This window comes from Panthera leo, chromosome E2, assembly GCF_018350215.1.
Source record: "Panthera leo isolate Ple1 chromosome E2, P.leo_Ple1_pat1.1, whole genome shotgun sequence".
NCBI classification, from domain to species: Eukaryota; Metazoa; Chordata; class Mammalia; order Carnivora; family Felidae; genus Panthera; species Panthera leo.
In genome coordinates, this window is record NC_056693.1 from 18,317,044 (window position 1) to 18,323,478 (window position 6,435).

Genomic DNA, 6,435 nt, shown 5'->3' on the forward strand with positions numbered 1-6,435 from the left:
TCCTTCCTTCTTCCTTCGCTGACCTTCTATCAAGGCAAGAATCACAGCGCTAACGCTAACTGGCCTTAGAGAGGGCCAGCTGGGCCCTGAGTTCCCCACACGAGGAGCTCGCCGGCCTCAGCGGACTCTCTGCGAAGTGCTCCTACTATTGCCATTTTACCGATGCAGGCGCGTGCCCAGTGGCTCCTCCGTGGCGGTTTGCTCTGCACTTGTGCGCAGATGTGGCTCCTGTGGCTGAGATTCAAGCCGAGGGCACTGGAAGTGAGCCACGTAACTGTCCACCTTCGGGCAAGCTGATGTTTGACTAACGTTACGCTGCAGTGACCCTTCGTGGCCGCAGGTTCCCACGGGGGATCCCCGGTGCCACGGCCTTTCATGGGATCCCGCCCTGTGCCTGCGGGTCCCCTCCCCGTCCCTGTCGCCAGGAGGATCGAGTGAGTTAATGCACGTGTAGTGCTTACGTAACAGCGCCCCAGCAGGTCTTAAGGGATAACCTGCTTCAAGTCCACGAGCCCCTGGCTTGCGGACCTAAGTCCCTTGTTCTGTAGAAGAACTAAGAACTTTCCTCGAGATTTGCAGACCGCTGGCCTTGGGAAGTGAAGGCCCACACCTCCCCAGAAGAGAAGGCATGACCACATTTGAAAACAGCCGTCCCTGATGCCGAGTCCGTTCGGGGCCGCGTGGACCTACGACGAATGGCCTGGCCGCCAGCTTCTCCCGCACGCAAGCCCCTGCCCTCTTCCTGTGCCTTCCGCGTTAAAACCCTCCGGCTCCCCCTGGACAGGGCAGGTGGTTTTGAGACATCAGTCCACCATCTTCCCGGGTTGCCCGCTTCCTGAATAAAGCAACCTTGCCTTCCCACCCTCACTTGGGTCTCGAGTACTGGCTTTAGAGCGGCGAGCAGCCGAACCCGAGTTTGGAATCAGTTCTCGGCCCTGTAACACTTAGAGCAGCGCCTGGCTAGAAATGTGCTTCCGAGTGTTGGTGGCGGCAGCTGGTGCTGCTGTCTTCACTGGCGGTTTTTGCAGAACCGGCCTGATGCTGGGAGAGGCCCCTGTGGCTGTGCCCCTGTGGGCCGCTCCTTGTCTGGTGCGTCCAGCCGGGGTCTTCCCTGCAGGCAGGCTGTCCGGCTCCACCGGCCTCGCTCATCGGTGCTGATTTTGCTGACCCCCATCCCGGATACCAACAGTGGGTGTGGATGCTGACGTGAATGAGCCGGGCAGACACTGGGGAGCCCACGAGCAGAACCTGCCCGGCTCCCAGATTCATGCCTTCGGGCCTCATTTCCTTTTTTTTTTTTTAATTTGTAAAATATTTATTTATTTACTTAATGTTTATATTTGAGAGAGAGAGAGAGAGAGAGAGAGAGAGCGCAAGCAGGGGAGGGGCAGAGAGAGAGGGAGACACAGAATCCAAAGCAGGCTCCAGGCTCCGAGCTGTCAGCACAGCGCCCGATGCGGGGCTCGAACTCACGAGCCGTGAGATCATGACCTGAGACCAAGTTGGAATGTGCAACCGACTGAGCCACCCAGGCGCCCCCCGCCCTCATTTCCTGACATAGCAGCTGTGGCCTCTGTGCCTGCCACCCCCTCCCTCACCCACCATCCACCACTTCCTCCCTCCAGACACAAGCAGTAGTCACGGCGGCCTGTCACCCTTCCATCACCATCTCCCCATCTCTTAAGATGTTTATGCCTCTGGGTTTTGATTCGTCAGTGTCACCCGCAAAGCCATTGACTTCCTGCCCCGGGGGATGAGGATTCGTTTCATGCCGCGTCCTTCCTGACAAAATGACTCGGCTCACCGTCCCTGGGCCTCAGCTTCCACATCCGGAAATGAGAACAACAGCAGGTACCTACCTCACAAGGTCGTGAGGGTCACAGGGATGAACCCCGTAACGCCCTTGGAAGAGGGCCGCGCCTCCCGTAAGGGGGTATGCTGGCTATTGTCGTTATTATAATCGTCATCCCTTAGCTTTGTAAGTCCCAACCACAGACAGATCTCCATTTCCCCTTCCTGCCTTTCCTCCCTGGACCTGGCGACTGTGAGCCACTGAGGACAACACCCTCGGCTGGCCCCCCAGCAGGAGAGAAGGGCGCCGTCACCAAGAAAGATCCAGGCTTCTGCCCGATTTGAGCCGACATTATTTTTTTAAATGTTTATTTCTTTATTTTGAGGTGGGGCAGGGGCAGAGCGAGAGGAAGAGAGAGAATCCCAAGCAGGCTCCGCACTTGTCAGCTCAGAGCCGCTGTGGGACTCGATCTCAGGAACCCTGAGATCATGATCTGAGCTGAAATCAAGAGCCTGACACAGAACGGCAGGATCACGACCTGAGCCAGTAACAGGAATGGGACTCTTGACGGACTGGGCCACCCAGATGCCCCGAGCCACCATTGATTTGAGCATCTTCCACAGCAGTGGACTCAATTTCCTGACTCTCCGTAGGCTTTCCCTGTACCCCCGCCCCCCCAACAATGAATTACGAGAATTTTCAAACCTACAGAGAAGGTGAATGAATTTTACCATGACTCCCATGCACCTATCTGGATTCTACACTTGTTAACGTTAAAAAAAATTTTTTTAATGTTATTTATTTTTGAGAGAGAGAGAGGGACAGAACACGAGTGGGGGAGAGGTAGAGAGAGAGAGAGTCCAAAGCAGGCTCCAGGCTCCGAGCTGTCAGCACAGATCCCGACGTGGGGCTCCAACCCACAAACCGCGAGATGGTGACCTGAGCCGAAATCGGACGCTTAACTGACTGAGCCACCCAGGCGCCCCTTGTTAACAATTTTCTACATGTGCTTTATCACATACCTATCTGTCCATCCTCTATTTATTCAACCACATGATTTCTTTGCTGGATTTTTAAATGCGTTAAAGTGAAGTATTTTCAAGCAGACATCTGCACTTTTAACTTCTAAATATCTTAGCATCCATATCACTAATTAGAATTCAATCCTTACGGTTTTTAAAAAAAATTTTTTTTAATGTTTATTTATATTTGGGAGAGAAAGAGAGACAGTGCATGAGCAGGGGAGGGGCAGAGAGAGGGAGACACAGAATGTAAAGTAGGCTCCAGGTTCTGAGCTGTCAGCCCAGAGCCCAACGAGGGGCTCGAACTGGCTCAGATCATGACTTGAGCTGAAGTCAGCTGCTTGGGGCCCCTGGGTGGCTCAGTCGGTTAAGCGTCCGACTTCGGCTCAGGTCATGATCTCGCGGTCCGTGAGTTCGAGCCCCGCGTCAGGCTCTGTGCTGACAGCTCAGAGCCTGGAGCCTGTTTCAGATTCTGTGTCTCCCTCTCTCTGACCCTCCCCCATTCATGCTCTGTCTCTCTCTGTCTCAAAAATAAATAAACGTTAAAAAAAAAAAATTTTGAAGTCAGCTGCTTAACCCACTGAGCCACCCCACCCAGGCTCCCCACGGTTCTTTTGTGAGGTGAAATTTGCATACAATGAAATGCGCAGATCTTCAACGCAGGTTACTGGGTTTTGATTGGCACATAGACGGGTCATACCAACCCCTATTGACACAAACGACAGTTCCATCACCCCACAAAGTTACCTGCTTGGGTCATCCCCACCCCACCCCCAAAGGCAGTCATGGCTCTGATATTTTTTTACCTTCACTGTCAAATTATCAGGGTCGATGACACGTATGTTCTGGGAGTGACCTTCACCAAACTTTATGGGTTGGTGGCTAGAGTTTAAAACATAACGACTCTTCCCCTCTGAAGACTATGGAAAGCATAATCAACACTATGATGCCAGCAGTGGCTGGGCCGGGAGGGAATGGGGGGGCTCTCACGCTGACAGCCAGGACCGTGTCTGGTGAGGGCAGTGCTCTGGGCACCGAACGGGCCATACTGTTGACGTTCCCATGCCGTCCCGTGTGCACCACGCACTCTGGGTGTATCACGTAGGCTGCTGCTGGCTGCAGGTAAGGGAACAAGAGATTCCAAATACCTTAAAAACTAAAGGCCTTTATTATTTTCCCAAACAGCTAATCTCACCAAGGTAGGGAGGTTGTACAACGGTCAGCCCACCTGTTGAACGGTGTTCTTGTGAACGGTGTTCACGTTCAACAGTGTCGAACGAAGATTCCTCGGCACGTGGGCAGTGTCTTCCCTTAAGGTGGCAACATAGCTGCCACTGTGCCAGCCCTCATTTCCTCTAGAGGCAGAACACAACAGCCTTATACTTCCTTTTGCTAAAATCCTACTCTGCCCGTCTCCCCCCTACATTTTAAGTGTTTAGCCTCTCCGGGTTTGCTCTTGGGACTTAGTGCAAATCCTGCTCTTGGCTTTGAGGATTATAGGCTCTTCAAAGTGCTGGTGAAAGAAATTGCAGAAAGAGAAGCAGAAAAATGATCTTTCTTTGCAGCTGCAGAAAATCAGACACTCCTCGGCAACGTAAAACTCCCCTTGCAAATACTTTTCGGAGGCCGTACAGACTTCAGAGATTGCTACGTCTTGTGAAAGGCAGCTCCAACCTTCCAAAATCTGTAATTCTGATTTGTCTTACTTAATAACTTATTGCCCTGGGAATAATACTTAAGTGGGCATGTAGATTTTGAAAAGGCTAAATATTTGTGAGGTGTTTTTTTGTTGTTGTTAAACCAGGGGAGTGTTATTAGCACCCCCCCCTTTTTCTCCCACGTGGTGGGAGGACAAAACCAAACACAGACTCTGTCGTGATTCTGCTTTAGACTAAGAGTTCGAGAAAACAAAATCCCACCATCAGTTGGTGTTTCCCCACGCCGCCGTACTTTCTGTGGGAGGCGGAAAAGGGAAGCGTCTTTCCCTTGCATTATTTTTTAAGAGCAAAACCATTTTCCTCCAGAAACCTCCCCTAACCACTTCCCAGCAGACTTACCCTCACGTGTTCTTGTCTAGTTGTGAGTCATGGCTCCTTCCAGAACCAGTCACTGACCGGGAGACTGGGGAACTATGACTGGCTTAGACACCTCCCCGAAACACATGGACAGAGCTAATAAACAAGCTAAGACAATCATGGCTCAGCCTACCAAGAAGCGGGGAAATGGGTTAGCACAGTAATAATGCAGATCCCCACTTCCTGCTGCTGGTCGCATGGCTGTTTCTGTAGGCACCCCACCTCTGGCCTCACACTTTGCTTCTGCTTTTTTGCCTCAGGTGGAGCGAACCCCAAACACTCAGGCCTTGTAGAAAAGGAGCCTCTAGAGGGGACGTGACTTCTGAGTGAGGGAAACACCTGCCCACATGCCTCAAGGGGAAAGTACCTAAGCTTGGCTGCCTGCATATCTTTGAGGCTTTGTTATCTTGGAGGCTACGGAAACCCAAACTAGCTTAAGCACCAAGGGAACTTACTGATTCTTACAGTGAAAAAGTCCAGCGGGAGGGAGTTTGGGTTTCAGGTATGGCTGGATCCAGGTGCTCCAACAATCTCAGGACTGTACATCTCTCCTTCTTTCACCTTTTCTTCCCCCGATATTGATTTCGTTTTCAGGCAGGCCCTCTCCTCCCCCGGCAGTGCCAGCCTGCCAGCCTACCAGGTAAGCAACCACGGCAGCACAAAACTCAGCGTTCCAGTAGCTCCAGCAAAAGTCCCGCAGCCGTCTCTCATTGGCTTTCCCTGGGTGATGTGCTCATTCGTGGAGCTGGGGAATGGGGCTGACATCAACAAATTGCACAAAGAGAAGGAAAGGATGGTTCCCAAAAGAAAACGAGAAGGGAAATGAATGCCCAGTGGGCTAATATATCTCTTACATATAGAGAGAGCCCCTGGGAGCACCAGCCTATCCTGTTTTATCATGAAGAGCAGTACAGTTGCTAACAGGGTATAACGGGCTAAATTGGCTGGGGGTAGTCAGGGAAGGCATCTTGGAAGAGGCACCATGGGAAGCAGAGCCCTGAGGAATACAAGACAATGTGCCAGGCACAGGGACCTGCAAAAGCAAAAGACCTGAGACAAATCAACACTCTATGGGTGAGTGGATAAATGAATTAATGAATGAATGCCTACAGGCAGGAACTATATACAAGAGCCCTGGCTTCCCGCTCAGAAGGAAGCCATGAGCTCTGTAGCAACGGGGGAGCTGGGGTCAGACTGTAGATACTGCAGGGGAAGTGGACAGGGCAGACAGCCTGAGTGGGGAAGGGGGAGAGGTGTATGCACTCCTCAAGAGCCAGGAGGAGAGGGTGACAGTGAACCCTACCTTGGAGACCACGTCCCACAGCCCTCCCTCCCCTTCTGAGGCTGCTGGGGCCACCCAGAAACCCTCCCCCTGTCCAAAGCTTGTTTTCCTCTCCCTGTCCCTGCCCCTCCCCTCCCCACCCTCCCACCCTTCCCTCCTGCTCTCCCTTCTCATTCTCACTTCCTTTTTTTCTGTTCCTCAAACACACCAAATTTTTGTTCCCGTCTCGAGACATTTGTTTGTGCTTGCTGTTCCCTCTGCCTG

At 52.3% G+C, this 6,435-nt stretch overlaps 1 long non-coding RNA gene across 1 annotated transcript; it reads right to left on the reverse strand.

Annotated features, from left to right (window-relative positions):
* Positions 1-3,379: 3,379 nt before the first annotated feature.
* Positions 3,380-5,184, reverse strand: LOC122208288. Its single transcript, XR_006197184.1, has 3 exons — positions 4,872-5,184; positions 4,043-4,169; positions 3,380-3,930 (listed from the first exon to the last, which is right to left on the reverse strand). It is a non-coding gene; the product is annotated as an uncharacterized LOC122208288 (long non-coding RNA).
* Positions 5,185-6,435: the final 1,251 nt, after the last annotated feature.